Source organism: Muntiacus reevesi, chromosome 2, assembly GCF_963930625.1.
Source record: "Muntiacus reevesi chromosome 2, mMunRee1.1, whole genome shotgun sequence".
Classification (NCBI taxonomy): Eukaryota; Metazoa; Chordata; class Mammalia; order Artiodactyla; family Cervidae; genus Muntiacus; species Muntiacus reevesi.
Window position 1 is genome coordinate 61,318,857 of NC_089250.1, and position 22,087 is coordinate 61,340,943.

The 22,087-nt window shown below is 39.9% G+C and overlaps 1 protein-coding gene and 1 pseudogene across 2 annotated transcripts in view; one reads left to right on the forward strand and one right to left on the reverse strand.

Moving 5' to 3' along the window:
• CBFA2T2 (CBFA2/RUNX1 partner transcriptional co-repressor 2) overlaps positions 1 to 22,087 on the forward strand; it is a 141,246-nt gene that overhangs the window by 2,178 nt on the left and 116,981 nt on the right. The window lies entirely within an intron of this gene.
• Positions 14,371 to 15,187, reverse strand: LOC136157977 (small ribosomal subunit protein uS5 pseudogene; annotated as a pseudogene).

Consider the following 22,087-nt stretch of genomic DNA (forward strand, 5'->3'; position numbering starts at 1 on the left):
GTACTGTCTCTTATGTACATTTTATAACATGTGCAAAAATAGACATTTTACAAAAGGATGAACTGAAATATAAGTAGAAGTGCCAGTATTTGGCTTTCCATACCCCAGTGTGTGAATAATAACTGTGCTCCCTGTGGTGGAGACCATTGATCTTGTAGTCCGACCTTCGCCTCAACCCATGATGTCTATTGAAATTCAGTTCTGAAGTTATGCCTAGATTGAAATCCTGGGGTCCAGTCCTTACTAGCTTTGAGACTTTCAGCACTACTTAACCTTTCTGTGCACTTAATTTTCCTCACTTGTAAAATTGAGAAGAGAGTTCCTGTCATCTCGTTTTCAGTTTTACTGTGATGACTTATTGTGGTGTACATATTAGTAGAATGTAATATTAATATATGTAGAATACTTACACTGGGCATGACATACTATCTTGAGTGCTGTTAGTGGCTAAGGATACAGATGACTTGGAATCTCACAATCTAGTAGAAGTGAAGTGACTTGAAAGTCGCTCAGTTGTGTTCAACTCTTTGTGACCCCATGGACTGTATAGTCCATGGAACTCTCCAGGCCAGAATACTGAAGTGGGTAGCCTTTCCCTTCTCCAGGGGATCTTCCCAACCCAGGGATTGAACCCAGGTCTCCCACATTGCAGGTGGATTCTTTACTATCTGAGCCACCAGGGAAGTCCTAATCTAGTAGAGGTGCTGCACAAATACATGGATAATGATAAAGTGCTTTAAGTTCTTAAAGGCTTTTGGGAATGCAGAGTAGACACATTGTAATTGTTCTTTGAGGGTCCAAGTAAGGTTCAGGTAAGGAGGTGACATTTGGAAGGAGAGGGACTTTCCAGGAAGATGAGGCATGAACCTTATTGGCTGAGGGTATAGAGTGGAAACTGGGGGCTGTTGAGGGCTTGGTGAGTGGTTCTCCAGATCTGGACCTGTGGGAAGCCTTGTTAATAGATAACAGTGAGTTCTGGCTGAAGTTATGCCTGCCAGGGGCTGGATGGCAAAGAAACCTGTCTTAGAACTTTTCACAGCCAAGCTCTTTCCTCTCTGGTGGCACTCATTCTGTCTTCTTAAGATATCTTAAGATATGAGTGCAAATTCCTAAGTGTTAAGTTTCTTGAGGGTGTGATAGTATGTGTGTTATTGTGACTTAATTTGCCTATTAGGTAAGCGCAAAATCCATAAATGTGGAGAAAGATATGTAAATTCTTGAATTAAAAGATTTCTGAACAGTTACAAGTGGGATGATAAATGACCATACTCAATTAGTGAAAAACTCACCCATAAATATTTTATGGTGGATAAGCATTACTCTTCAAAAGGGTGATAACTGTCACATTCAGTAAATCTTTCCTTATCTGGCACTTAGCCATTAGGATGGAAGAAGAGATGGAAGACTTCTCCGGTAGAATTAGGTCCCTTCTGTCGGCTCCTGTAGGTCCATGCGCCATCCTTTCCCACCCTGGGAAGCTGGTGGACTTAGACTGCATCAGCTGGCTTTCTTCCCATCTGAGGATATGGAATTCAATTATCCTGCTCCCTTCCTATGAGTGTTGTCTCTGTCTAGCTGTGTCCCTTGTTATTCTTCTGAAGGTAATTCTCCCTACATGCATGACTTGCTCCTTCTGGTTTGGAAAGTTTGTATTTCCTTTGTTCTTCAGGCTTAGAGGTACTCTAACTAGTCCTAGGGTACTTATTCGAGCTCAGATCGTAGCAGATTTAAAAGCAGCAAATGCACTTGGAGAGGAGAGAGGCTACTATAGGTAAGGATACTGACAAGGAGAAACTGGGTCTCATCTTTTCACCTGGTCATCACCTGCTGTGTGTTCAGTCAGTTTTCCTCCCAAACTATTAGGATATGAAAAAGAAAAAATGGAATAAAATTAAAAACACCTATAACCTGTGACCACACAATAAAGACTAGTTAAATTGCAGTTAGTAGCTTATTTAAAACGACAGGGATAGACATGAGATAGGGCTTCCCTGAGAGCTCAGTTGGTAAAGAATTCGCCTGCAATGCTGGAGACCCCGGTTCGATTCCTGGGTCGGGAAGATCCGCTGGAGAAGGGATAGGCTACCCACTCCAGTATTCTGGGGCTTCCCTTGTGGCTCAGCTGGTAAAGAATCTGCGTGCAGTGTGGGAGACCTGGGTTCAATCCCTGGGTTGGGAAGATGCCCTAGAGAAGGCTACCCACTCTGGAATTTGGGCCTGGAGAATTCCTTGAACTGTATAGGCCATATGGTCCCAAAGAGTTGGACACAACTGAGAAACTTCCATTTTCATACATGGGTTAGGTTGTTTGGCATAATGGAAAAAGCAGAATTTGGAGGCAGACTTTGGGTTTGAGATTCCATTCTACTGGGAAGTTATTCCACCTCTGAGACTCAGTTGTTTGTTTAGTTGATCTATAGATGAGGTTAACTCTTGCCTAATAATTATGATGACTGATATTGAATGTTTATTTTGAGCCACCTTTTGCCTTTTAATCCTTTATTTTTAGTTATATATCCTCTTTTATAAACCAGGAAATTGACTCAGATCTCATCTGTGCATGCTAAGTCTATTCAGTCATGTCCGACTGAATAGTCGGACAGCAGCCTATGCAGCTGTCCTATGCATAGGACTCTGTGCAGCCCTATGAACTAGCCTACCAAGCTCCTCTGTCCATGGGATTCTCTAGGCACGAATACTGGAGTGGGTTGCCATTTCCTCCTAAAGGGGGTCTTCCTTACCCAGAGATCGAACCCACGTCCCTTACATCTACTTGCATTGGCAGGTGGGTTCTTTACCACTAGTGCCACCTGGAAATACATTGAGCTATTAGATGAACAGTTTAAAATCTAAATCTTTTGTGACTACAGAGCCTGACTTCTTAACATTAAGGTAGCTGCTGAAAACTTTTAGACCGGAAAAGTGGTTTAAATAAGAGTACAGTGGATGCATGTAGCACTTGGATAAAGATGAGTTAATTCCCCGAGTTCATACTTCATCCAGGGTAAGGAAAACAGGAGGAAAGATGGGGAAGTAAGATTTCTTACCTGCTGGTTTTAGCCTCAATTCTTACTTTTAGAGTACTGTTTTGAACTTCATAGAAAGTGATCATTCAATTGTAAAGATTTACTTAAAATCCCTGGAAGTTTAAAGGCTGAGGGAGAATCTCTCCCCTAGTGATTGTTTCTGCTTTAGTAAAATTACAAAAGAGGTGAGGAGCCTTTCTGGTGCTGTATTGACTGGCCCCATGTGCAATATGAGCTAGTATATTTACATGTGACAGAGTCTGTCTCTGGGTTTTATTATGGCTGGTTAAGTAACTTGCCTCTGTCTCTGGTTTTTGTCTCAGGCCTCTCCAAGGCCTTGAGGCTATCTGAAATTATAGCAGTTGGGGTATCATAAATTAAACTTGTAAAATGAGTCTATAGCAGGTATGTCACCTGAATCTGACTTTAAGTCCAGTTGAATTCTTTAAAAAAAAAAAGTCTTTGCTAGATTTTCTTCTGGGCACTCTTCATGTATGTTGTACTAAGTTGTGTCCGACTCTTTTTGAACCTGTGGACTGTAGCCCACCAGACTCCTCTGTCCATGGAATTTTCTATGGCAAGAATACTAGAGCGGGTTGCCATTTCCTACTCCAAGTGATTTTCCCAACACAGGATCAAACCCAAGCCACCTATGTCACCTGCATTGGCAGGCCACTCTTTACCACTGCGCCACCTGGGAACCAAGCCCCTTTCACGTATGTTATCTCATGTAATTCTTAAAACATCCTTGAGAGGGAGTTAGTATCTCTGTTTTACAGATGAGAAAATAAGTCTCAGAGAAGTTAGATAATTCCCCTAGGTCACACAGTTAACCAGTAGCAGACACACTATTCACACTTGGTTCAGTCCTGATACTGAATTCACTGAGATCTGAGTCCAAAACCCACATTTTTCACTCTCTACCATGTGGCTTCTTCTTTTCACTAGCTAAACTATAGGTTTTTAGACATATGTTCCCAAGGATCCCAGTGTTCCCTGAAGATACTTCATTTCCCATCATTTTTCTTCAACACCTTTCTTTCCCTAACATCTTTTCTTATTTAAAAATATCCTGGGAATGGATATGGTTTAAAGAGTGCTGTATTAGATCTTGGTCTTGTTTAGAGGTATTCTGAATTGGCCTTAGCCATGAATTAAAAACAGAAAACAAAAAGGCAACAGAAACTCTCAGCAGCCTTCACCAATTCATCCCATATGTTTCCCGATTTTAGCAGTGAAGCACATGATGGCAGTGAACATCAAAAGCCCAAGAAATGTCCATGCTAATTTTGCATGGCCCTGTGAGGAGCTGTCAAATATGGCTCATCAAATATAGTATATAGACTATGCAGTGAACCTTTACTTTGGAATGTGGCTCTTTAAAATATGGTTCTGCCCCTCTATTTTGTATTCCTGTAATTAAATGCAGAAATCAAAGTAAAACTCAGAGGTACTCAGAGCTAGGTATCCTTCTGTCTGAATTGATAGCTTTGGAGTTGGCTAGACCTTTCAATTAAATTAGCTGATGGCGACAAACATGTAATCTGACCTCTCCAGCAACTCAAGTGAAATGTTAATACCAGGCATAGCAGAGTTCCCTTGACACACTGCTTTGACCTTTTTCTCTCATACAGATGTTTCCCTTATTCCTTTGTTAACTTAGCCATCTCAATGCAGAGGTCCTGCCTGCTTTTAATTTTTGAAGCCACATGAGAACAGACATTCAAATAGCACAGATTTATTCATTGTTACCTTATATCCCTAGAGCTTCACGAATCAAAATCACCATTTCCTCTATTTCATATAGTTTTTAGCTGGTTTACTGTCTCTTTACCACCATCCTCTCCCTCTGCCATCCCCCATGAAGTTAAAACACTAGTGATATTTTTTTCCACCAAAAATGTGGCAGTATTTCTTTGTCCTTAATATTGAGAAAGTGATTATGATTCATTGTGTTTCTCTCTTGAGAAGTCACAACAACCTTACAAGGCAGAGACTGGCAGAAAGCAAGTCTTAATGGCCTAAATTAAAAGTAGCAGTGACTTAGAAGAGGCAGGTTCTGAGAGGTGGGGAAGAAGAGGTGATTGTCTTAGCTCCTCTGGCATTCATTCACTAGCTGCCTGGAGCCGCTAGGAGCTTAGGAGCTCAAGTTTTCATAAGCTCCTCCTTAAGGGCTTCTCTGTAGTTGTGACCCATGGGCTCAGCAGTTGTGCCTTGGGGGCTTGGTGGCCCCAGGCGTGCGGGATCTTAGTTCCCTTACCAGGCATTGAACCAGCATCCCTTGTACTGGAAGGTGGGTTCTTAACCACCGGACTACCAGGGAGGTCCCTTTTTTTCTTTTTTTTCCTTAGTTCTACCACTTTATTGCTACCAACCCATCTCCCTCCACCCTCATGCACACATGCTCGGTCATGTAACCCCATGGACTGCAGCCCGCCAGGCTCCTCTGTCCATGGACTTTTCCAGGCAATAATACTGGAGTGGGTTGCCATTTCCTTCTCCATCCTATATTCTTTTTATATATGCATATTAATTTTTGAAGCTAGAGTAAGTTACAAATATGATGCTTCTTTACCCTAAATATGATAATGTATATTTTCAGTAAACTAAGACATTCTCTTATGTAAGCACAACAGTGTTCTTTCCAAAATCAGGAAGTACAGATTGGTTATAATATTATTATCTAATATACTGAGTTTACTCAAATTTTGCCATTTGTTTCAGTGTTTTTTTAATAGGGAAAAAATTTTCTAATCTAGGATCCAATCCAGGATCTGCATAAAATATTTGTTTGATCTCCAGTTTGAAAGAACCCTTCAGCCTTATCTTTCATGATCTTGTCTTTCTTGAATGGTATAGGCCATTTATTTTATAGATTGTTTCTCAATTTGAATTTGCCTTCCGTATGAATAGATTCTGATTATGCATTTTGATGGGAATATTGCAGAGTAATGTTATATCCTTCTCATTGCATCATATCAGGAAGCATTTGATATCCATTTGTTCAGTACTGATGATGTTCACTTTGATCACTTATTTAAGATGATGTCTGTCAGGTTTTTCCACTATAGAGTTTAATGTTTTCCTTTTTAATTAGTAACACCATGGGAGATACTGAGTCCGTGTAAATACCTTGTTTTCATCAAACTTCTATCCAGTAGTTGTAGCATCTGTTGATGATGTTTGCCTGAGTCAGTTATTACTGTGATGGTTGTGCTTTCGTTTTACAGAACTGTGCTATCAGTTTTTATTTTTTGCTTGTCGGTTTTATTCTTTTCAGCTTATCAGTTTTATTCTTTGCTTATTGGTTGATATTCTGGTGGAGAGCATTTTCTTACCTTTATTTGTATGTATTAATATGGATTCTCATTTTATGCGGTAGATCATAATCTGTTACTGTCATTATTTTTTGTGATTTTCACATTGTCCCAGATTTGGCAGTGGGAACCCCTTCAAGCTAGCTTTTGACAAGTTCCTCACATTCTTGAACCACTTCCTTTTTGGCACAAAAAAGATGTTCCAGGCTTATCTTCCTACCTGAACTTTGGAATCAGCTATTTCTCTAAGATGTTTCTCTCCTAATTTCTGTTAGTGGAGAAAATTATTTAGAAATCAAGATCTAGTTGCTATGTATGCTCATTGCTATGGGTTGTCATTGCTTTCAGATCCTTTCACTGGGCAGAGCTTAGAAATCTATGTGTATATACACATACATATATCTAAGTTTATTTCTGTTTTTATCTAAATATAATAAAAACTGAAACTGAGCAAAGGGCTCCTGTGCCCACAGTACTGAAAGCGAAACTCTTGACAATGGGAGTTTGCAGTAAAGTAAGGATTTCAAACCCACCTGGTCTTTGAGTTAGGGTTATGTTTTATAGGAAGAAAGGAGGCTGGGACTAATTGTCCTGTGACGTTACTGTAACATTTCTTATTTGTAGTTTTGGGAAGTCAGGATGTCTCTGGTTTACGATTCTCCAGCCATAGTGGTCTGTGGCTCTGTGACCACTCATCTTGCGCTGGAGAAGCAACCTGAGTTTGTACGTTAATGATCATGTCCATAATAGCAATTTTAGTTGCTTAATGATGTTATCAGCAATAGCAGTTTTAGTCACCTGACTCTTGTTGATTAGTGTTCAGTTAGCACAGGCTTGAGGTCAGAGTATACAAGAGAGGGAATAAAGTTTTGGATAGAGAGATTGATCATAAACTTGATAAGGGAACTTGGTTTCAGAATTGTGTGTTCAGACTAACACCTCCAATACCACAGTTTATTTAGACTTTATCTTATTTTTTCCTGTATTTTTAAGCCCCTTCTCTTACCTAGGGATTGTAAACCCAACTCACATAATGCATAATATATTTATTTGTCCAAACCTAGAATATACTGAAAATAGCTCCAAAATTGCTAACCCACATTACTATGAAATCAGTTTCAGTTCAGTTCAGTCGCTCAGTCGTGTCCGACTCTTTGTGACCCCATGAACCGCAGCACACCAGGCCTCCCTGTCCATTTTCACCCAAACCCATCTCCATTGAGTCGGTGATGCCATCCAACCATCTCATCCTCTGTCCCCTTCTCCTCCTGCCCTCAATCTTTCCCAGCATCAGGGTCTTTTCAAATGAGTCAGCTCTTCGCAGCAGGTGGCCAAAATATTGGAGTTTTATTTTCAACATCAATCCTTCCGATGAACACCCAGGACTGATCTCCTTTAGGATGGACTGGTTGGATCTCCTTGCAGTTCAAGGGACTCTCGAGTCTTCTTCAATACCACAGTTCAAAAGCATCAATTCTTCGGTGCTCAGCTTTCTTTCTTTCTTTTTTTTTTAAGTTCTGCCACTTTATTGCTACCAACCCATCTCCCTCCACCCTCGTGCACACATGCTCAGTCATGTAACCCCATGGACTGCAGCCCGCCAGGCTCCTCTGTTCATGGACTTTTCCAGGCAAGAATACTGGAGTGGGTTGCCATTTCCTTCTCCATCAGCTATCTTTATAGTCCAACTCTCACATCCATACATGACCCCTGGAAAAACCATAGCCTTGACTAGACAGACCTTTGTTGACAAAGTAATGTCTCTGTTTTTTAATATGCTATCTAGGTTGGTCATAACTTTCCTTCTGAGGGGTAAATGTCTTTTAATTTCATGGCTGCAGTCACCATCTGCAGTGATTTTGGAACCCAGAAAAATAAAGTCAGCCACTGTTCCACTATTTCCCCATCTATTTGCCATGAAGTGATGGGACCGGATGCCATGATCTTAGTTTTCTGAATGTTGAGCTTTAAGCCAACTTTTTCCACTCTCCTCTTTGACTTTCATCAAGAGGCTCTTTAGTTCTTCTTCACTTTCTGCCATAAGGGTGGTGTCATCTGCATATCTGAGGTTATTGATATTTCTCCTGGCAATCTTGATTCCAGTTTGTGCTTCCTCCAGCCCAGTGTTTCTCATGATGTATTCTGCATATAAGTTAAATAAGCAGGGTGACAATATACAGCCTTGACGTATTCCTTTTCCTATTTGGAACCAGTCTGTTGTTCCATGTCCAGTTCTAACTGTTGCTTCCTGACCTGCATACAGGTTTCTCAAGAGGCAGGTCAGGTAGTCTGGTATTCCCATCTCTTTCAGAATTTTTCAGTTTATTATGATCCACACAGTCAAAGGCTTTGGCATAGTCAATAAAGCAGAAATAGATGTTTTTCTGGAACTCTCTTGTTTTTTCTATACTCCAGAGGATGTTGGCAATTTGATATCTGGTTCCTCTACCTTTTCTAAAACCAGCTTGAACATCTGGAAGTTCACAGTTCACGTATTGCTGAAGCCTGGCTTGGAGAATTTTGAGCATTACTTTACTAGCGTGTGAGATGAGTGCAATTGTGTGGTAATTTGAGCATTCTTTGGGATTGCCTTTCTTTGGGATTGGAATGAAAACTGACCTTTTCCAGTCCTGTGGCCACTGCTGAGTTTTCCAAATTTGCTGGCATACTGAGTGCAGCACTTTCACAGCGTCATCTTTCAGGATTTGAAATAGCTCAACTGCTATTCCATCACCTCCACTAGCTTTATTCGTAGTGCGGCTTCCTAAGGCCCACTTGACTTCGAATTCCAGAATGTCTGGCTCTAGGTGAGTGATCACACCATCGTGGTTATCTGGATTGTGAAGATCTTTTTTGTACAGTTTTTCTGTGTATTCTTGCCACCTCTTTGTTTATAGTTTTTTTGTCTTTAGTCTGAGGGTATGTGGCCAGTATACTGGACTCAGAAGTTACTTTGAGATAACTTCTCAGTGATTTAAGATGTAATTCAACTTACAGAAATTTGATGTATATGTGTGTATATATATATATATATATATATATATATATATATATATATATATATATGACTGGTTGGTTTTGACACATAGTGAAATTTTAAATATTTTTTTCTTGTGAAAAAGGCAGAGTGATTTGCTACCGAGTGATTTGCCTTTGAAATTCCGAATAAGGAATTTTAGTGTGCTCATTTCTCAGATATATCTGTAGGTGAGAACTGTAGGTTACCTTTTTTGAAGTTTTGGAACGGGGAGAGCATTGGAAGGAAGTAGGTGGTAGTGAATGAAAGTCAAGTAGTAGTGACTACTGGAGTGAGCACTGTCAAAATAACTAAACTAATAATTAAAGAGAGAGAATGGTTTCTCTGAAAACAGGGTATCCTGTAAAACCTCCTCAGAGAGGTTTAACCCAGCAGTTGTTAGGTGGTTTAGCTAAAATTTCTTAAGCAAATACTGAACCAAACTGAGCATAAATATTGTGATACTTAACTATTCCTTTTTCCCTCAGATGTGTAAATGGAGTAGTTTAGTTTTTCTTTCTCTTTTAGTCTTGTTTTTTAGGTATAATTTACATATAGTAAACTTTATTCTTTTTTAAGGGTATAGTTCTGTGAGTTTTGACAAATATATGCAATTGTAATCATCACACCAACCAAAATATACTTTATTTCCATCATCCCCAGTAGTTACCTCATGCTCCTTTCTGTTCATTTAGCAGCCCCTGCTAAGTACCATACTAGTTTTTGCCTCTCTAGTGGTTTCTATCTTTCTTTCTAGTTTTTTGCCTTTTCCATGTCATATGAATGAAACTGTACCATATGTAGCCTTTGTATCTGATATCTTTCACTTACTATAATTGTTTTGAAAATCATCTGTGTTGTATATATCTGTAGTTCCCTTTTATTGCTGAGTAGCCTTCCACTGTATGGATGTACTGTAATTTTTTAAATCAGTCTGTCTACCAGTTAATGGACATTTGGGTTGTTTCCTGTTTTGATACATGAATGAAGCTCTAAACATTTATGTCTTTTGCGCATATATCTTCATTTCTCTTGGGTAAATAGTTAGGAGTGGGATCACTGGGTTCTAGGTAATTTCATGTTTAACTTCTTAAGAAACGCCCAAAGTATTTTTTGAAGTGGCTACACTGTACCATTTTGCATTTTTACCAGTAATGTATGAGAGTTCCATTTGCTTGTTGGGTGTTTTACTTTGTTTTAGAATTAGTTGTTAAAGAAACAGTGTATTTGGGTAAAATCAATTTTAGTTGTCTAGTTTCTACTTAAAGTCATATTCTTTTTTATAATATGTAGTGTCTTCTGTTGGAGTCAACACAGTCATTTCTTATTTACATGTTATTAACAGAAATAATAGCAACTACCACTGAAATGTCAGAATGGTTTTCACACATCTGATTTTTACAGCAGGCAGTGAGTAGTAGTATTCCCATCCTCTTATTTCATGTAAAGTTCAGGAGTCAGGTGATTTGGTCACTATCACACAGGTAGAATGCAATGGTGTAGGTTTTGGGGATTGGATCTGTGAGGTGACATTCTTTTCTTTTTGGTTAGATGTGTAATAAGTGAAAACGTGGGTATCATCCTAGTGCTTCCTTTTACCTTCAGCTCACAAACAGTGCAACCTTGGACAATTCATATTTGGATTTTGAGTGGCTTTTACCATCTGTGAAAAGGGGACAGCCATACCATCCCTATTTACCTGACAAGATGAGAATCAATTGAGGAATTGTGAAAGCATGTTCTAGATACTGTGTGTTATTACATCAGTGATTTTGTAATGTGTGAATATATTTTAGATGTTTAAGTAGTACAGATAAAGTAAAAATCCCCTTTATAGTCTTAAGTGAAGCTGTTCATTTAGCAACTATATTGTGCAGCTCTTAGCTGCAGGGATGGTTCTAGGTACTGAGGGGCTTCCTAGGTGCATAAAATTCAGTCCCTGTCCTCAAAGATCTTCCAGTTTGTCTTGCCCTCTATGTCCTAACATAGATTTTTGTTGATTGCTCTTGTAGTGAAAGCTTTGACAACTGGATTTTAATTAAGTTTGGACAGTGATTGTCCATCTTTTCCTCTTATAATTGATGCTGTTGGGGAGAGTTGTATTGGGAAATAGTGAAGCAAAGATTCTGGTTCAGTTGATGGAGGTAGTAAACTTCTTGGGGAGAAGATGGGATGCCACACATGCCTCCAAGCCACTGAGCACATAACTGTAGTCGCGAATACCAACACTTGACTTGTTCTGAGCGTCCTATAGGTCTCTAAATAGTCCATTGCTAATTTTGTGGCTGTTGAACTCTGAGGAATGATTAGGTAAATAAGGAGAGTTTCCATTAAAGCCATGGTTTTTAAATAGTAATTTGAAATCCTAGAATCAGTTGTTGATTATCTTTTTCTTGAGTCTCTTTGTTCTCTTTGTTCTGCTAATTAAGTTCAGTAAATCATTTATTTGAGAGGCCTAATATCTGTATTCTACTGTGACCCAAGCTAATTATACTAGAAGGTGAACTTTTTAAAAAAAGATACTTTGTTTATTTAGTGGTGGCATGTGGGATCTAGTTCCCTGACCAGGGGAACATTTATTAAGCCCCTAGTAAAGGATGCTGGTAGATATAAAGAGAATTCTAAGGTGCCGGAGAAGTTTAAAAGTTGTTCAGTGGTGGAGGGAGGAACAGATTGATGTTTCATTATCAATGGTAAGCAGTATTAATAGCATGATAAGAACCACCACCAGTAGGCATCTGACGTAACGTATGTGCATGTATGTATGGGTGTGTTTCAGAAAAGTCTTCTCCAACAACTGTTTAAAAAAAAAAAAATCAGTTTTTGGACTGGTAGTATATTTACATAATTCAACAATTAAAAGGTACAAAGGTTATTTAGTGAACTGTCTCCCTCACCTCTGTACTCCAGCCAACACTTGCCTTCCTTGGAGGCAGCTAGCATTACCAGTTTCTACTGTATTTTTGCAGTTATATTCCTGTAGGCCATACAATAATATAGATGAAAGAACTTCCTCATTCTGCGTTGTATTTCATTGTATGGATGCATAATACTTCTTTTCTACAGTCCACTACTGATGAACATTTTGCATGCCAATCTTTTGCTGTTAGAAACAGTGCTGCATAGCTGTGTAAAAAATGCCATTTCATAAATCTGCCGACTGGATTCCTAGAGGTAGAACTGCTTGGGCAAAGGGTACAATTTGTATAATTTTGATAGATGTTGCCAAATTACTCTCCAGAGATGATGTATCAAATTTTTTTACTTCTAGAAAATAGCAAAGTGTGTGACCCAAGTAAAGGAAGGGGAAGATGGGAAAGCTGAGTCTGGACCGGATTTGGGGGGAGGGATTGAAAGCAAGTGTGTTATTTAAAGTGTAATGTGCTCGGTGAAGAAGGGTAGGAGATGAGACTAGAGAACCAGGCAGGGAACAGGTTTATGCTTGGATTTTATTCCATAGCTAATGGAGAGCAACAGAAAGGATGAGGGAATGACATCGTTACGATTGTATTCTAAGTAGAGCACCCTAGTGGCTCTGTGAAGATGGATTTGAACGGGCAAGACGGAAGCAGTAAAATAATTTTGGTTAATGCAATAGCTTTGTCAGGCCATGTGTTTCAGTTTTGGGTTTGCAAACTAGAAGGGATATAGTGTGCTAAGGGAGATAGAGGATATGGATTTAAAAGAGGAAGAATGTATCTCACTGAAAGTAGCAAGAAAGGCTTCACTGAATATTACTTAGTTGCATTTTGATGGGTGGGTCCATCTTGGATTGGTAAATACAGAGAGGGAGAAATCATGCCAGGGCCTGATACTGGAATAAGCCAGCAATAGGCAAACTTTTTCTGTAAAGAGCTTAATAGTAGATATTTTAGACTTTATGGAACACATAATGGATTCTGTCACATATTCTCCTCCTCTTTTTTTTTTTTTTTAACAACTCTTTGAAAATATAGAAATTGCTAGCCTATAGCCATTACTGAAATAGGCCGTGGGCAGGGTTTGTACAAGAGTGGGATGGGAAATGGCCTTAGTTACTAACTCTTGATCTGGAAGTACAGGATGTACTAGTAAAAGCAAGAGTAAAGGCAGGTTGAGGCAGAACTGTGGGACACTTTGAATATCAGGCTAAAGAATTTGTTCCTAGGTTAGACTCATTGAGGAGTCATCTATCATATTGACTCTGAGATGGTGACATTTTGCCTAGTACTGTAAACTTACTGTATTATCAGCTATAAAAAGCCTGGCTTGGAGAACTGTCTTGTGTAGACATTTGTACTACATGCATATACTGCTGATGGATTGCCCGATGTTAGCATGAAATCCTGAGTGAGGTCCTACCCACTTCCTGGGGCTTTCCTGGTGGCTCAGTGGCAAAGACTCTCTCTGCCAGTGCCGGAGACGTGGGTTCAATTCCTGGATCGGGAAGATCCCCCGGAGAAGGAAACGGTGACCCATTCCAGTCTTCTTGCCTGGGAAATCCCATGAACAGAGGACCCTGGTGGGCCACAGTCCATGGGGGTCACAAAGAGTTGTACATGACTCAGTGACTAAACAACAACTTATCATTTTATGAAACTACTTTTATCAGCACAAAGACCAAGAATAGATACTCTGCTCTTTCTGCCTCTAAGTCCTTGAACTCATTTTGAGCACCTTATGTGTACACAATGGGTGTGCAGGTTTTTGTTGAGGCAAAAGAATGCTCTAAATACAGGAAAGTCCAAAGATAAAGGATCTCTGAGGTTCTTCTCATTCCACAGTCTGTGTTTCCATGAATTAAAAGGCAATAAATCCTGAGGAAACCCTCAGGATAAAATCCTCAGACCATCCACCAGACATGGTATCTTACAACCTTTAACAACTGCTTCTTTATTCCTGTTGGTGGCCAAAGTGAATAGGATAACTATGCAGACTATTAGGACATGCAAAGTTTGGAGACAACAATTTATCAATCATCTTTTTTTTTTTTTCCCTCTAGCTTCATTCACTTTATTTTTCTCATATAAAATTATGTGGTAGCTACAGCTGGAGCCTGGGTCCTCTGCACAGAGACTCTGATGTGGGTCTTCATAAGATGATCAGTGTATTCTGATATAGAGACTTAGTGAGTACGGTCTCTTTCCAGAGATTAGGGGTGAGATAACTGTGAGTCTTGGAAATGGTGTCAAAAATGGCCTTGGTGAAGTTGCCCAAGGTGACAATGCAGCCCCCAGCAGAGGTGAAGCAGTAGTCGGTGAAACATCCTCAGGAGCTTCTTGGGCACTGGGGCTGAGATGATACCTGGGGGCAGGGGTGAGGCGCACCAGCACAGAGCCACAGCGGCCAGTCACCCTGCAAGGGCCCATGTGGGGCTCCAGTCGTGTTCCCCCAGTAGCCATCTCATCACAAAGCGATGATGGAGAGCTTGGCCAGGATGATGGCCCCACGGATGGCAGTGGCTACTTCCGTAGATGTCCAAACTGACATGCCCCGTAGTAAGTCCCAATGGTGACAGATGCCTTGAACCTGGTCAGCACAGGTCTGCTTAATTAAGGGATGCTCCCAGGAAAAAGTGAGTGATCTCAGATTCCTTGATAGCAGAGAGAACAGATAGATCTCCTCCAGGGACTTGATCTTCATGTCTTTGACCAGGCAGCCCAGCTTGGTAATGGGGAGCCACTTGTCTTCTTGGTCTTGCCTCTGCGAGGTCCATGACCTCTGCCTTGGCCTCAACCCAGGCCCCAGATGCCACTGCCGAAGGCTCCGCAGAAGTTCCATGGCCTCCCATTCCAGGGCCCCCGGGGGCCTCCTCCGGGCCCTCCCACAGCACCAGCATCATCTGCCATTTGGTGTTTTTACGAGAAGTGCCATCTTTTCTAATTAAGGCTGTTATTTCCATTTTGAAGCAATTGAAATTTCCCAGTTTTTTAAAGCACATGTTGGTTGTGGCAGTGAAAGCTGTAAATGCAGTAATCAAAGCTTTTTTTATTGTAGCACATTTTCAGATACGCAGATTTGGAACTGAGTCTAACAGGATTATCTGGATGGTTGATAAAGATTATAAACTTAGAGGGATCTTTTAAGACTTCTTTCAGAAATAAGAAATTGGGATCTCATTAGGGCTTAATTGGTTTCACTTCAGTTTTTTAGCTTGGAGGCTGCCGAAGAGTTAATTTATTGTGCAAGGGTTTGGCCGTGTGTGGAGCACAGATTTATTTTAAGGAAAGGATCTCTTTGTATGTTTATGCGTTTGTGAAATCAGTCCTGTTTACATGTGAACCCGCTTCTCCATTATAGGGAAAACAGTCAGACAGTTGATGCCAATTAAATATTAGAACATGACACTGATTTTGGTTCCACAGATGAAGGGAGAAAACAGGGCTAAAGGTTTTATTAAACTTACCCTGAATGCTGACATTGGAAAATAGAAACCACTGGGGAAAGGTCTGTCAGTAACAGATGAGTAAATTTTTCTCATTTGAATAGGTCCTTGTATCTAGTTAGATATTAACAGTATTGTGTAGTGAGAAAGGATCTTTAGGTTGATTTTCTTAACACTTGGATTCCAGTTTATAGGTGAATGAAGATGTGGCTTTAACTAATCACCTAATCTTGAGTTATGTTTTAAATGAAAATAAATTTGCTTTTGGCTATTAAAAAAAGATGTTTAAAAAGATAAGTGGAGGGAATTCCCTGTAGGACTCTGCTTCCACTGCAGCAGACATGGGTTTGACACCTAGTTGGGGAACTAAGATTCCCATAAGCCTCATGGTGCAACCAAACAAAGGAAGGGAAAAAAAAGATAAATGGAATCATTAACCATTTGGAAGATAGCTTAATAATGTTTCTTTTTTCCTGTAGCTTTCCCTTTTCTGGTAAACTTTTTATTAAAAAAATTCACAAATCATAAATGTACAGCTCAATAAATTTTCATAAGGTGATCATACTTGTACTTTCCAGATAAAAAAAATAGAATATTAAGAGCAGCTACTTCAGAAACCCACCTCTCACCTGCCAGATACTATCCCTCCGTCTGTCCCAGGGTAACCAGTATCCTGACCTCTTACCATTCATCAGCTTTGTCTTCTTCTTCTTCTTCTTTTTTTTTTTTTAAAAGTAACATTATATAAATAAGAGTCATATGTTGTATATTCTTTCTGGCTTCTCTTCAACAGTAATGACCCATGTTCTTGTGTCAACAGTTTTTTCTTATCGCTGTATAGAATTCCACTATAAAAATATACTGCAATTTATCCACTCTGTTGTTGGTGGACATTTGATTATTTCCAGTTTTTGGCTGTTAGGAATAGTGCTCCAAAGAATATTCTTCTATGTCTTTGGGTATATGTGTGTATGACTTTTTGTTGGGTACATGCCTAGGAGTGGAATTGGAAGGTCATTGAGTGTGAATACTGCCAAAAGGTTTTCCAGAGATGTTGCACCATTTATACTTGTGTCAGCAATCTATGAGAATTTCATTTTTTTTTTACATCCTCACCAATCTTTAACATTTGCTGAGTCCTGCTTTGTACAGGTGTCAGGGATACAGTAGTGAACAAAAGGAAGTCCTCTCAAAGAGTCTGATGAAAACTATATTTATACATGCATGTAAAATTGTATATATTTAATTGGCCATGCTAGGTCTTTTTTGCTACATGGGCTTCTCTGTTGTGGAGTGTGGGCTTCTCATTTCAGTGGCTTCTTCTGTTGCTGAGCACAGGCTCTTAGGGTGTGCAGGCTTCAGTAGTTGCTATTCCCGGGCTCTAGAGCACAGACTCAGTAGTTGGGGCACTCAGGCTTAGTTGTTCTGAGGCATGTGGGATCTTCCTGGACCAAGGATCAAACCTGTGTCTCCTGCATTGGCAGGTGGGTTCTTACCACTTGAGCCACCAGGGAAGCCCCAACACAATGTTTAATATATTCAGTTCAGTTCAGTTAAGTCGCTTAGTCATGTCTGACTCTTTGCGACCCTATGGACTGCAGCACGCCAGGCTTCCCTGTCCATCTCCAACTCCTGGAGCTTACTCAAACTCGTGTCCATCAAGTTGGTAATGCCATCCAACCATCTCATCCTCTGTCGTCCCCTTCTCCTCCTGCCTCTAATCTTTTCCAGCATCAGGGTCTTTTCAAATGAATCATTCTTCGAATCAGGTGGCCAAAGTACTGGAGTTTCAGCTTCAACATTAGTCCTTCCAGTGAATATTCAGGACTGATTTCCTTTAGGATTGACTGGTTGAATCTCTTTGCAGTCCAAGGGACTCTCAAGAGTCATCTCCAAAACCATAGTGCAAAAACATCAGTTCTTCAGCACTCAGCTTTCTTCATAGCCCAACTTTCACATTCGTGCATGACTACTGGAAAAACCATAGATTTGCCTAGACAGATCTTTGTTGGCAAGGTGTTGGCAAAGTAATGTCTCTGCTTTTTAATAGGCTGTCTAGGTTGATCACAGCTTTTCTTCCAAGGAGCAAGCATCTTAATTTCATGGCTGCAGCCATCATCTACAGTGATTTTGGAGCCCCCCCAAAATAAAATCTGTCACTGTTTCCATTGTTTCCCCATCTGTTTGCCACAAAGGGATGGGACCAGATGCCATGATCTTAGTTTTCTGAATGTTGAGTTTTAAGCCAACTTTTTCACTCTGCTCTTTCACTTTCATCGAGAGGCTCTTTAGTTCTTCTTTGCTTTCTGCCATAGGGTGGTATCATCTGCATATCTGAGGTTATTGATATTTCTCCCAGCAATCTTGATTCCAGCTTGTGCTTCATCCAGCCTGGCATTTCTCATGATGTATTCTGCATAGAAGTTAAATAAGCAGGGTGACAGTATACAGCCTTGATGTACTCCTTTCCCGATTTGGAACCAGTCTGTTATTCCATGTCCAATTCTAACTGTTGCTTCTTGACCTGCATACAGATTTCTCAGGAGGCAGGTCAGGTAGTCTGGTATTCCCATCTCTTGAAGAATTTTCCACAGTTTGTTGTGATCCACCCAATCAAAGGCTTTGGCATAGGCAATAAAACAGAAGTAGATGTTTTTCTGGAACTCTCTTGCTTTTTCTATAATACAACAGATGTTGGCAATTCGATCTCTGGTTCCTCTGCCTTTTCAAAATCCACCTGGAACATCTGGAAGTTGACGGTTCATGTACTGTTGAAGCCTTGCTTAGAGAATTTTGAGCATTACTTTGCTAGCGTGTGAGATGAGGGCAACTGTGCGGTAGTTTGAACATTCTCTGGCATTGCCTTTCTTTGGGATTGGAACAAAAACTGACTTTTTTCCTGTCCTGTGGCCACTGCTGAGTTTTCCAAATTTGCTGGCATATTGAGTGCAGCACTTTCACAGTATCATCTTTTAGGATTTGAAATAGCTCAACTGGAATTCCATCACCTCTACTAGCTTTGTTCGTAGTGATACTTCCTAAGGCCCACTTGACTTCGAATTCCAGGATGTCTGGCTCTAGATGAGTGTTCACACCATCATGGTTATCTGGGTCATGAAGATCTTTTTTGTATCGTTCTTCTGTGTATTCTTGCCGCCTCTTCTTAATATCTTCTGCTTCTGTTAGGTCCATACCATTTCTGCCCTTTATTGTGTCCATCCTTGCCTGAAATGTTCCCTTAGTATCTCTAATTTTCTTGAAGAGATCTCTAGTCTTTCCCATTCTATTGTTTCCCTCTATTTCTTTGCGTTCATCACTGATTAATTGATTAATATATTCAGGTGGTGATGAAGTATTAACTAAGTGTGTTAGCTAGAGAGAGGAGGGTGGTGGGGAGTGCAGTTAGATGTAGTGGTTAGGAAAGATTTCTCTGATCAAATGCTATTTGAGCAAAGACCTGGAGAAAATAGGCTAGCCATATGGATATCTGGAAGAGGAAGACTCAGACAAAGGGAAGCAAGTGTCAAAGCTCTGAGGAGGGAGCATGGTCGATAAGTTCATGAAACAGCAAGGAGGCCAGTTTGCCCAACAAACTGAAAACGTAAGGGCAGTATTGGTAGAATCTCAGAAGGTAAACAGGGACCAGAGTATGTGGGATCTTAAGAGTCAAAAGAAAGGGTTTTGGATTTTCTAAATGAGGTGGGAGACTGTTGGAAGGTTTTGAGCAGGGGGAGACTTGATCTCCTTTATCTATCTTTTAAAGAGTTCATTTTGCTCTTGGAGAAAATACTAATAGCAATGGTGGAAGCAGAAATGTAAATTCAGAAACTATTATAAATAAAAATAAGAACAAAAAAAATTATTGCTATGGCCATGAGAGGGAAGTTGATTTGGATCAGAATATTTATTAATGGAGGTAAGGAGAAATAGTTGAATTCAGGATATTTTGAAGGTGCAGCTGATAGAATTTGTCCCAGTGGCTTGGCTAGAATTTGCCTCAGTGGGTGGTTGTGTGTCAAGGATGACTCCAAGATTATTGACTTAAAAACTGCATCTTACTGATTTGAGAAAGACTGGGGAGTTGAGAAAGACTGGGGAGATGGTAGAAGCCCCCAGGTACGTTTAGGCTGGGGTGGGGAGACAAGAATTTGAAATGGGACATTTTGTATACAGAGAAGGCAATGGCAACCCACTCCAGTACTCTTGCCTGGAAAATCCCATGGACGGAGGAGTCTGGTAGGCTGCAGTCCATGAAGTTGCTAAGAATCGGACACGACTGAGCGACTTCACTTTCACTTCACTTTCATGCATTGGAGAAGGAAATGGCAACCCACTCCAGTGTTCTTGCCTGGAGAATCCCAGGGACGGCAGAGCCTGGTGGGCTGCTGTCTATGGGGCCTCACAAGAGTTGGACACGACTGAAGCAACTTAGCAGGAGCGGCAGCATTTTGTATATGAGGTCTCTTAAATATCCAACTGGAGATGTTGAGTAGATAGCAGGATATGTGAATAAGATGGTGGGGAATTTCCTGGCAGTCTAGTGGATAGGACTCTGAGCTTTTACTGCATGGGCCAGGTTCACTCCCTAGTTGGAGAACTAAGATCCTGCAAGCCACACAGCTCAGCTTGAAAAAGAAAATGGTGAATGAAAATAGAGACTGGACCTAACAAGACCTTTGTAGTGAACAGATGAATTCTCTTTATCATATGAATGCTTGTAAAGCTCATTATTTGGAATTTAGATTATGCAGACTTTTCTGGTGTTTTTGTGAGAGCTATTTGACAATGAAGTAATATATTAGGAATTTATTGAGAAAGTTTCTGGGTTCTTCTTTGCAAAATCTGTGGCCGAAATTTATTAGACTTTGTATGGATTTAATTGGCACTTCCCAGGTGGCATCAGTGGAAAAGAATCCATCTGCCAGTGCAGGAGACACAGGAGATATGGGTTTGATCCCTAGGTCTGGAAGATCATCTGGAGCAGGAAATGGCAACCCATTCCAATATTCTTGCCTGGAAAATTCCATGGACAGAGGAGCCTGGCAAGCTACAGTTCATAGGATCACAAAGAGTTGGACACATCTGAGCATGGACTCATTGTAGATTTAATCTACTCTACCATAGTTTATATTGTCTGTTATTCTGTGTAAAATGATCACAGACCATAGAAGATCTGTATGACTATTAAGTACATTGTGAATTATTTGAAGAAAGAAAGCTTGAACCACTATTTTATGTTTTATCACATATTTGTAATTTGTACCTACATTGAAAAATAGTGGTTTACATGAGGATTTCATATAGATTATTTTATTCACTGCTCACAACAGACTGTGATTTGTACTATTGCCATATCCCACTTTACAGTTGAGAAAATAGAGGCCACATGGATAATGAACTGACACTCAGGGCATGTCTCTCTGTTTAGGTGGTAGAGAAAGAACCTGAACTCCTCAGAATTATATAAACTAAGTCTGTTAGCTACCATGTCCCATTTCTCTGCTATGCTGAATCTGCGATAATTTATTATAATAAATTATAATTTATTATAATTATATAATTTTTGAAAGATAATTTACAAAGGTAACTTGACATTCTCATAAAAAATTTCTAGAAAATTGCAGTCAAAAGTAAAAATGCCGTTTCACCTCATCACTGAAAGTTTGTATTTCCAGACTTTTTGGAATACCTTTACAGACATCTGTAATGCATACTAATGTATAATTTTTTTTATAAATGGAATCATAATATTTTGCAGAGTCTTTCTAATTTCCAGTCAGATGAGCAGTCCACAAAACCATTCTGTCAGACCTTTGCTTTAAACAAGAGCAAAGACATTTATCTCTTCTGCTATCTTAAGTACCTTGGAACATATTTTTATGAACGACTGCAGCTTTCAGTATTGATTTGTTCAGTGTTAGTAGTGAGATGCCTTTAAAGTGATCACACCTTTCATCTCAGAGAACTTTAAAATGCTCTGTAAAAAAGGCGAATATATGATCAATTGCTTCTTGAGGTTGCCAAGAACCATTCAAATCCTTTTCCCTTTCTCAGAAAGTGCAGGCCTGTCCATTTTGGAGCAGTTGGCTCTTGCAGATGGACCTGTTACCTGTAGTTGTAGGAGATGATGTCTCTCCATGTGTCTGGTAGTAGAAAAAGGAATTAATGAACCTGTAACTAAATAGAACAGTGCTGGAAGTGAAAATAGGTCCTTTCTGCTATTGATGACATAGAGAAGGAAAGCTTCAGGTGGATCAAACTCTCCAGGCCTGTCATAGGAATCTTGCCATTTTTAGCTCATTAATACCATAAAGGTATTTTGGTGATTATTTTCACCAGTGTAAACTAATACATATGACAGATT